Source organism: Sorex araneus, chromosome 2, assembly GCF_027595985.1.
Source record: "Sorex araneus isolate mSorAra2 chromosome 2, mSorAra2.pri, whole genome shotgun sequence".
Taxonomy (NCBI): Eukaryota; Metazoa; Chordata; class Mammalia; order Eulipotyphla; family Soricidae; genus Sorex; species Sorex araneus.
In genome coordinates this window covers 98,457,189-98,468,549 of record NC_073303.1, presented here as the reverse complement: position 1 = coordinate 98,468,549, position 11,361 = coordinate 98,457,189, and positions in this window count along the sequence as shown.

Sequence of the window (11,361 nt, the reverse complement as noted above, 5' to 3'; positions counted from 1 at the left end):
GTAACCCTATTTTGAAGGAAGAGTTGCCAAGAATTTGATGAATAACTAACCATCCAAATACAAGAAGTTCAGAGACACAAACAAAATATGACCAGATACACACCAAGACATTATAAATGAAGTGCTCAAAACTAAAGACAAAGATACACTACAAAAATTATCAATAAAAATAAAATTAAAGAGAATTCCCAAGATTATCTATGGATATTTCTATAGAAATCTTACAAGACAAAAAAAAATACTAGAAATTCTGAAGGAATGGATTCTTAAACTAGAATACTCTGCACTGCCTGATTCTCACAGAGGGTAGCAGGCTAAAGAATTTCACAAGTAAATAAAAATAAAAGCAATGAATCACCTCATATGACCTTGTGAGAAATACTGGGGGATTGGGGGAGCCACACTCAGCAGTGCTCAGGGCTGATTATTGGCTCTGCACTCAGGGGTCACTCCTCACGGATACCAAGAAGTATCAAGGCTTGAATACGCGGTACCAAGGACTGAACCTAGATCAGACACATGCAAAGCAAACAGTTTTTCCCTGTATTATCTCTAATGCCCCTGAAATGTTTAAAGACATTTGGAACAATAAGGCCAGGAAGATAATTGAAGAGGTGGAATACCCCCCTAGGACCTGATAGGTTAAGTTTGATCTTCACACAATACCTTGCCCAAACACTACCAGGAGTAGCAGCACTGGAGACCCCCAAGCCCTGTCTTGTGTGACCCGTATATAAATAAATGATTAATTAATTTTTTAATAAGCAAAATGATAAAACTTTTTCCATCACCACATCTGTTTAATTTCACATTAGAAATCTAACAAGAGCATTTGGATAATATCAAGAAGCATAAGTAACCCAGATCAATAAAAAAGCAAAATTATCATTGTTTGCAAATGACTTAATAATATATATGAAAAACCCTAAATATTCTAGTATAAAGCTACAAGAAACAATGAGTACAACACAGTGGCTAGATGTGAAAATAATATGCAAGAATCTGTCATATTATTATGTGTGAATAATGAGAGAATAAGTTAATAGAGCAATCCCATTTATAATTGCATAAAATTTTCAAGATACAGAATTGTGTCTAAAAAATAAAGTTCCTAGAAATAAGTTTAATCAAGAACGTGAAGGAACTAAATGCCAAAGAACTCTAAGACACTATTAAAAGGCAATGAATAAGATATTAAGTGATGTAAAGAGATTCCACGTGAATAAAATAAAAATTATAGGTAGTATAGCTAAAAAAACAGCTATAATAACAATCATTTAATACAATTGCAATAACATCTTCATTAATGTTTTTAAGGAAATTAAACAAAAATACTTAGATTTATATGGAAACATAAAAAACCTGGAAATGAATCAAATAAAATTGTCCATGCTATTGGACTGAAAATAGATACATGGATCAGTATATGAAATTTAAATGCAGACATAAACCACACACTTATAAATGTTTAACTCACAGTGAGGAATCTAAGACCTTACAATGGAGCTAAGATAAACTCTTCAGTAAATGAGTTGAGAAAATGGAACAGCCACATGAAAAAGAGAGTAGCCACATGAGCTATTTTCTAACCCCATGTACATAACCCCCAAACCTCAAGTCCATAGAAGACAAAGTAGGTGAAATGCTCCATAGCATTACTGTTAGAGTTATTGCTGAGTTTTGGAATGAATATCAAGGAAAGCAAAAGTGAATAACTGAAACTGTATTTATTGAAAATCTTCTGTACAAAAAGAAATAAGTCCTGAGTGCAGAGCAAGGAGTGACCCCTAAACATCATGAGGTGAAGTGCAAAAACCAAAACTATTTTAATTAAAAAATTAAGAAGGTAAAGATAGAAATGATATGACCTAACAATTCCAATTTTATTTTTCCAAATAATATGAAAATCTCAGCACAAAAAAATATATTCTTGAGGCCAGAGAGAGAAGACTAAAGTTTGAGCCTTCCATGCAGTCTACCAAGTTAGATTTCTGGCATTTGATCCCAGACATCTATAGTTGGGAGTGATTCCTATATACAGAACCAGGAGTAACTCTTGAGAATAACCAATCATGAACTCCAAAAAAGATATATTCATCCCAATTTTAGGTAGTTTATGTGTAAAACTAAAATATGAAAGCAAAGTACTGTTAAAAGATGATTTGATAAAGAAGATGTGGTAGTTTATAAATAAAATGTTAGTTAACTACTTTTTAGAAAAATAACATTTTGACACCTGCAACAAACAGGAGTTTATGCGAATTGTGTAAAGCCAAATAAGTAAAAAATAAATTTAAAGTATCGATCATTTCACCTACATGTGCAATTTAGGCACAAAGTTGATAACAGACAAAACAAAAGAAAGAGAAAAACCAATGGGCATTGATAATAGAAAAGTAAGCTTAGCAGAGGAGAAATAAGGGGAGAGGGAAATGAGTTGAGGAGAAATTTACAAATTTTGAAAGGAAAAATCTAAGAACAGCGGTAGAGAAGATGAATGGAATAGTTCCATTAGTTCAAATAGCTCCAGGGTTTGTTACATGTCATATATGGGGATAGAGCAAAACAATCAGTAGAGATCACAGACAAAAGCCATCATTAGCCTTTACACTGACAATTGTCACTCTTTGTGACTGCCATCCCATTGCTCATCCATTTGCTCAAGCGGGTATCAGTAACGTCTCCATTGAGCGACTTGTTGTTACTGTTTTTGGCATTTCTAATATGCCACGGGTAGCTTGCCAGGCTCTGCCGTGCAGATACTCTCGGTAGCTAACTTCTATAATTTATTTTGCATTTTAAGAATTAGTTAACAATAAAAAATTGTTTTCCTTAGCTTTAAATGCCTTTTTAAGCTCTCTTTTTTAAGAATGGCCAGAATTTTTACCTTTCATTTTGGTCAAGGACTGGAGTGATAGCACAACGGGTAGGGCATATGCTTTGCACAAGGCCGATGTGGGTTGATTTCTACGTCCATCTCGGAGAGCCCAGCAAGCTACCAGGAGTATCCCACCTGCACACCAGAGCCTAACAAGCTCCCTGTGACATATTAGATATGTCAAAAGCAGTAACAACAAGTTTCACAATGGAAATGTTGCTGGTGCCTGCTCAGCAAATCGATCAACAATGAGATTACAGTGCTACAGTGCTACTTTTAGGTCAAATTATGCACACACAAAATCTAGTTTTAAAACAAACATGTCGAATATTTTTATTTCTAACCATGCATACTCTGTACTCTCTTCATCCATATCCTAGTTTCTGACTGAAGCTTACCAGGCTGGAAATTGCTTTGTCCTGCAGAGAAAGCACAGTTGAGAAGTCCTTCGGGAATCAAGAAGAGCTTGTCAAAGACCAAGATCTAGGACCACAGAATATATATGCTCTGGAGATCTCCCTTGTCACACACTTAAGGAAAAGAACAGTCTGAACAAGTGTTTGACTCATGTATTTGCCCCAAACCCGGACTGGGCGTTTCTCCTTGCTGTTTTGTTTGTTCAATGCTTTTTTTTTTTTTAGTCACACCCAGCAATGCACACAGCTTACACCTGGCTTTGCACCCAAAAATTACTCCTGGCAATACTCAGGGGGACCATATGGGATCTTGGGAATCGAACCCAGGTCAACTGATTGCAAGGCAAATGTGCTACCATCTGTACTATTGCACCAGCCTCCTCTTCAATGCAATTTAAAGCAACCTAAAACGTTTCTCTCATGTCTTCCAGAAGATTTTTTTTGTATTCATATTTGTCATTCATTTTGATAGCCTTTAGCAGTTTTACATACTGGTTAATATTTCACCTTCTAAACTCCAAGAATCAGCTGAGTGTGGAAGTCGATGTAGAGGTCTTGTTCTGTTCAGCAGGGAGAACCCTTCGTAGGGCGCAGCCGAAAGAACAGACGCAGAGCCCGGAGGAGGGAGAAAAGGCATTTATTCTATGGCAGTTACAGTATTTTATACCTCCCTGTTGGGAGGAGGTGGTGCCAGGACCCCCAACAGAAATGCAGGGTGTGGCACGGGATTTAGCTAGTAATAAACAAATGCTGATAGGATAAGATCAGTAGGATTAGGAGTGGCAACCTTTGCTAGGTGTGGCATGGGGTTAGCTAGTGATTAAACAAATAGTGACAGGATAAGATCAGTAAGGTAAAATGGCTCCCTACAGCTGAGTAATTCATTAAGTCCTTGGGTAAGACAGTGGGTTTGCCTTGCCCGCAGCTGACCTGGGTTTTATCCCCGGCATCCCACATGGTCCTCTGATCACTGCCAGTAGCAAATCCTGAGTGCAGAGCCAGGAGTAACCCCTAAGCTTCTCCAGGAACATATAATGCAATAGAAATTCTCTTTCTGTCATGAACTCATGGGCCAGCTACTATTAAAAAAGAAACATTTAGAAAATATATGATGACATTTCTTTCATTCCTTTAAATGGGCTTTAAAGTAATTTCCCTTCCATAAGAAACAATCTTGTAAAGTTAAAGATGTCTTTTCAGTGTTTCCAACGTTAACGTCCTCTGATATCAGTGAGCTATTCCAAATAATAGAGAGGGGCCAGGGAGATAAATCAGAGGCCTGGTATTTCACATTTCCAGTGCCCCAAGTTCAATCTTTGATACTACATTACCTCCTAAGCACTGCTGTGTATAACCTTGGAGTCCCCCACAACCAGAAGATTTTATCTAAGTGGTAAAATATAGCTCCAGTTAGTAACCCCCACAAACAAGAAAGTGCTAGTATCTACCCAGATTTTGCCCATGGGGTACAGAGATAATCATGCCATTTGCAGATGGAGACAGTTTTCCTTTTCCTTTCCAATCCAACTGTCTCAGATTTCCTTCACTTGCTTTGCAACACTGGGTGTGACTTGCAGTCATTTCTTTTTATTTTTCTTTCTTTCATTCTTTCTCTCTTTCTTTCTTTCTTTCTTTCTTTCTTTCTTTCTTTCTTTCTTTCTTTCTTTCTTTCTTTCTTTCTTTCTTTCTTTCTTGCTTGCTTGCTTGCTTGCTTGCTTGCTTTCCTTCTTTCCTCTGTGTGTATGTGAAGCAACACACTTTGTATTGAAAAACTTGCTTAGAAAGTTTTAACAGGAGAGAAAGAGTGGGATACATGATTAAGAAAGAATACAGGCTTCTCCTGAGCAGAAAAAAAGTTTCCTTATAATTTCTTAATTAAGTGTAATTAGAGTGACTGCTCTCTTCATTTTGATTTTAGAGAGAATTCTCTCAGTATTTCAACATTAAATATGAAAATAGTCTTAAGTGTTTTTTAATATTCTTATCAGGTTGAAAAGTTTCATAACTCTTCTAAATTTTTAGTTCTTATCAGAAATAAATGATGGATTTTACCAATTTTTTTCTGATGTAATTGAAAGAATTGTGAAAAACACTGATCACACATTTTTGTATTATTGTTCATAAGGGATATTTGTCAATATTTTATTTTTTGTACTATCTGTTTTTCAATGAGAAGAGAAGAGTGCATTTTGCTCGTTCTTCTGAAAAAGGGGCAATGAGACAACAATTTTTTTCTTTAAATACTTGGTAGAACTCTGTAGTAAAGCCATCTATGTTTAGACATTTCTTTCAACTGTTTAAATATTAATCGAGTTCTTTAGAGTTTCATGCTTAGTCTCATTATTTCATCTAGGGAAAGTTTTAGTAGTCAAGAATTGGTAGCTTGTCTCTGTCAAATGTACACAGATCTATTCACACTGTTCCTTAGAATTCAATATTTTAATAGCTACAAGTTTTTTGTTTATAACCACACTCTTACTTCTCTTGTTTATAGTTAATGCCTTCTTCTCCTTGTTTCCTTGCCAGTAATGCTAAAGGTTTATTAATTTAATGATATATTCTTCTCACTTTGGTTCATTTTTGTCTGTTGTTATCATCTAAATTGGTGAAATTTTCAAAGAACCAGTTACTTGTTTAACTGATTTTCTCTATTGTTTACTTCTATTTCACTGATTTCTGCTAGGATTTCATATCTTTCTCTCTGCTTTATTTTGGTTTCTGTTGCTCTTCTTATACTTGTGTTTGGAAAAGAAAGCTTTGATTATTAAATTAGACCTATTGGGCGTCTAGGATATCGCTCAAAGGATAAAAACCTCCTTGGAATGTGTCAGATCCTGAGTTCTATCTTTGGTCACCACCAGCTGCAGTTCGGATGGTCCCCAGTGCTTCTGGTCCTGAGTAGTGCTGGGCCATGAAAGCTGAACCATCAGACCCACCCCTAACTCTCAGTACTGCTGATATGGCCCTAGAAAAAAAGAACTTTGTGTTTGTTTTGGGGGGAACTCTGTTCATATTTTTAATTTATTCAGGTAACATTACTTTCAAGAATGCATGGACTAAAAAAAAAGTAATGCATGAACTATAAACTCCCAAAATAGCCAAGGCCATTCATAGAGAAAATAAGCGAGGTATCACATTTCCTGATTTAATCTGTAGTAGAAAGCTATAGTAATCAAACGAGCACAGTATTGTAATATGGATAGAACGACCACTAGATAAGAATTGAGAGTCCAGAGATAAATCCTCAGATATATAGAAAATTAATTTATAACAAGCCAAGCAGCTTCTTATGTCACATGGGGCAAGAAAAAATTGTTCAACAAATGGTGCTGGGAAAGCTGGATTCCACATGCAAAATATTGAAAATTGATCCATGTCTCACACCATACACAAAATTCAAAATGGTTTAAAGACCTCAAGTTTGACAAGATTCATAAGACGTACTGAGAAAAATATAGGCAGAATGTTCCAGAATCTTGCCCTGCAAGATGCTTTTCATGCTTGGCAAAAATAACTGTACACTGTAGCACTGTCGTCCCATTGTTCATCAATTCGCTCGAGCAGGCACCAGTAATGTCTCATTGTGAGATTTGTTGTTACTGTTTTTGTAATATCAAATACATCATGGGTAGCTTTCCAGGCTCTGCCATACAGGCGGGATACTCTCAGTAGCTTGCCAAGCTCTCCAAGAGGGACAGAGGAATTAAACCCAGGTTGACCACATACAAGGCAAATGCCCTACCCACTGTGCTATTGCTCCAGTCTGGCAAAAATAACAGATATAAAAATAAACAAATAGGACTACATCAAAATAAAAGGGTCCTGCATGGCAAACTAGTGCTGAACTAAGAAGACACAGGAGAGGTGTTAGTACAGGGGCAAGGTGCTTACCTTGCACAGAGCGGACGAGTGTCAGGGTCCTGGCCAATAGACGCTGGCAAATTGGAGTATGACTCCCTCCAAGCCGCCGAACTTACTCCCTATAAGAGAGGGACTGGCACGAGAAACAGTGACCAAAGTACAAAGACAATCTACAGAATGGGAAAGGATATTTAGGCAGTTCCCATCTGATAAAGGGTTGATATCAAGGATATACAAGGCACTGGCTGAACTCCACAAGAAGAAAATTGCCAACCCAATCAAAAAATGGGGTGATGAAATGAACAGAAACTTTCCCAAAGAAGAAATCTGAATGGCTGAGAGGCACATGAGAAAATGTTCAGCATCACTAGTCAACAGGGAGATTCAGATCAAAACAACCATGAGATATCATCTCACACCACAGAGACTGACCCACATCCCAAAAAGCAAAACCAACCGGTGTTGGCACGGATGTGGGGAGAAAGGGACTCTCCTTCACTGCTGGTGGGAATGCCGACTGGTTCAGCCCTTTTGGAAAACAATATGGACTATTCTCAAAAAATTAGAAATTGAGCTTCCATTTGACCCAGCAATACCACTCCTGGGAATATAGCCTGGAGAGGCAAAAAGGAATAGTAGAGATGGCATCTGCATTTCTATGTTCATTGCAGCACTGTTTACAATAGCCAGAATCTGGAAAAAAAACAGAGTGCCCCAATACAGAGGACTGGTTAAAGAAACTCTGGTACATGTACACAATGGAATACTATGTACCTGTCAGAAAACATGAAGTCATGAAATTTGCATATAAATTGATCAACATGGAAAGTATCATGTTGAGTGAAATGGGTCAGAAAGAAAGAGACAGACATAGAAAGATTGCACTCATATGTGGAATATAATATAACTGAGAAGTCCAAGTTTACAGTGATGCAATTTCTGGCAGATATTTCTCTGGACTTAGTTACTAAAATACTAAAATACAGAAACCCAAAACTGTGAGGCCACTAGTATGGTCACTCGACCTCATATCTCTTCATTCTCAGCAATGAAAAACAAATTATCAAATGCTTCCTTTTCAGCAGGTCCGACTTTAGGGGGGAAAAACTCCAAACAATAATAGTGAGTTGTGTTGAAATATTGAATGTAATAAAAGTGAAAGTAAAGTGAAATTTATCAGTTAAACAGGCAGGGGTGGGGGCTAGGGGTGTGGTGGGGCTAGGGGTGTCGGCGGGTGGGGTGGAGCTATACTGTGATTCTTGGTGGTGGAATATGTGCACTGGTGAAGGGATGGGTGTTCGAGCATTATATAACTGAGACTTAAACCTGAAAACTTTGTAACTTTCCACATGGTGACTCAATAAAAATTTTTTTTTTTAAAAAAGAGAGGGAGTGGGAAGAGGCGAGAAGTCACTGCCCATCCCTCTGCGCACCTCGGCCACTCCACCATGCCACCAAAAAAGAACCACGCAGAGCAGAGAGACCTGGAGCTCAAGCAGCTCTCATTTTATTAGCTCCCACACAGATAATTAGACACAATTTCAGGGCGGCTTGGATATTATGCTTGGATATGGTTATCAACACACACTTTGCTGGGCCCTTTATAGATGTTAGCTAATGATTTATGTTTCCTGCTTCTCAAGGCCGGGTATGTTAGCTCAGGCAAGTGGTGACTTTCAGGTTTCATCCCATTATCTCCTCAACCAGAGCACCCTTCTGGGTGGAGTGCTGGCACAGGGTCTTAGGCACCTGTGAATAGAGCCTGCTTCTGTTTGTAGGGGCAGGGGATTTGGCCAGGGTCTCAGGCTGGCTGCTGAGTCCCCAGCAGACCAGAATTTGATCCCTGGCACCACAGGAGTGGCTGCTGAGAGCAGAGCCAGGAATAAACCCTGAACACCACTGAGTGTGTCCCAATAAGAAAGAGGACGGAAGGAAGGAATGAAGGAAGGAAGGAAGGAAGGAAGGAAGGAAGGAAGGAAGGAAGGAAGGAAGGAAGGAAGGAAGGAAGGAAGGAAGGAAGGAAGGAAGGAAGGAAGGATGAAGGGAGGAGGGAGGGAGGGAGGGAGGGAGGGAGGGTGGGAGGGAGGGAGGGAGAGAGGGTGGGAGGGAGAGAGGGAGGGAGGGAGGGAAAATAAAAGAAGACAGAATCAGGAGTGGTCAGGAAAGACAATACAACAGGTACAGTAACTGAAAAAGTTAAACAGAGGGTACTTGCACACAGCCCTAGTCCTTAGCACTGTCAGTTATCACACACACACACACACATACACACACACACACACACACACATGACGAGAATTTCATGAACTGCTGCCAGGTACTTTGCTCCTAAGTTTTGCAGCTCCATTTAACTTCTGTTTCATTAGTTTGATTGTCTTTGTGCTCTGTTTATCTGTCACAGGGCTTAGTTGTGACTCTGTGCACAGGGATCACTGTGCGCACAGAGGTGCTCTCTGAGCCCTATGCAGTGCAGGGAATCCAAAGTGGGTTAGTAGCATGCAAGTACTCTCTCCATCCCCTCTGTTTGACTTTTTCAGTTACATGTGTATGATGACTGTCACCTGGCTTCTCTCCCAGGGTAAAGTTGTGGGAGATCATAGTAAAGGGATCTCTAAGGAAAAGCATGGGCTGGTCTATAGAACCAGAAGCTGGTTCCCACACAGAGCAGCTGGGGCAAGCAGAGGCTGAGGGTGGGTTTCTCTTGAAAAGAGGATGATAGGGGAAAGAGCATCGCTAGACCTCCTGCTGTTCTGTCAGTATATGGAGAAGGCTGAGCCACCTTCCTCAGTTCTCTGGGGTGCACACACAGATCAGCACCCATAGCCACCTGCAAGCCCACCCAACTGAAATGTTGAGTTAAACTGTATGATGGTGAGACTGGTCAAAGGGTTCTCAGCACTGAACAAAGCTCTTTTGTAAAAAAATTTTATTATTAACGACAATAAACATTTTTATTACCGTTCCAGGCTTTTAACGGTAATAAAAATAGTTTCAATCATACAATGATAAGACACCCTTCCCTTCACCAGTGAACATTGTCCACCACCAATGTTCCCAGTATACCCCCCATTCCATCCTTCCCCATGCCTCTATGGCTGACAATTTTTGCTATTCTCTCTCTCTACTTTGGGGCATTATGGTCTGCAATACAGCCAGTAGGTGCAAATGCCAGATTTTGTAAGCCTGTTTGTACAAAATATTCAGGATATGAAAATCCATAGGCACAAATTATTTCCTTCCTCAAGGGGCCCCTATATTTGCTGGGAAAAAAAGGTAATTAGAGGGGGAGGTGCAGGCGCAGAGGAAATGGCACCCATTTTGGTCCACTAACCTCCAAGAGCCAATTTTTCTACCTTTTAGGTTGTCTGCTTACTTTGGGGGCTCTATCTGATCATTCTCAGTACTTATTCTGGGTCTATGCTCACAGATCACCCGTGGAGTTTCTCCCATAATCATATGAGGTGATGGTGATAGAATCAGAATCAGCTGTGTGCCATGACGTACACCTCTATACTATCTCTCAGATCTCCTAGTAACTTACCAGTTTTAAGAATGTAGTTTTGGAGACCCTCTGCTCGTACAAACTATGACCCAAGAGGTCTTCTAATCCATTTTTGGCACCCAGAGCAGCTTCTTACAGAAATGCATCTGGACTGTGAGCTGTACTACGACTATGTGCCGCCCGGAGGGGGAGGTGGATTTTCCCTTTCCACCCTGTTTTTCTGCTCGGAAAATGGTGGTGGCGGCATCATCCACGTGGTGAGAGCCACCCCCTAAAACTTGCACCCAGAGGTAGGAACTTTGCAATGCTGTAGCTAACAGGCAATCATGGGATGGGGGCGGTACCGGCACGCCCTCTGCCCAGATAAGATATGGAGCTGCTGCTCTCAAAACAGACACTCTGCTTGTACAGACTATGACCCAACAGGTCTTCTAACCCATTTTGGCACCCAGAGCGGCTTCTTACAGACATGTATCTAGACTGTGAACTGAACTAAAATATCAGAAATCCAAAACTCTTGAGAAGAACTCATAGAATCTTCATTCTCAGCAATGAAGAGTAATTATTAAATGATGCCTTTCAGTAGGCCTGATTGTTAGAGGAAAATTCCAAACAATAATAGTGAGTTCTCTATTGAAATATTGAATGTATTCAAAGTATAGAAAATAAAATGAAGATCATTAGGTACTTAGGTGGGGGCTAGG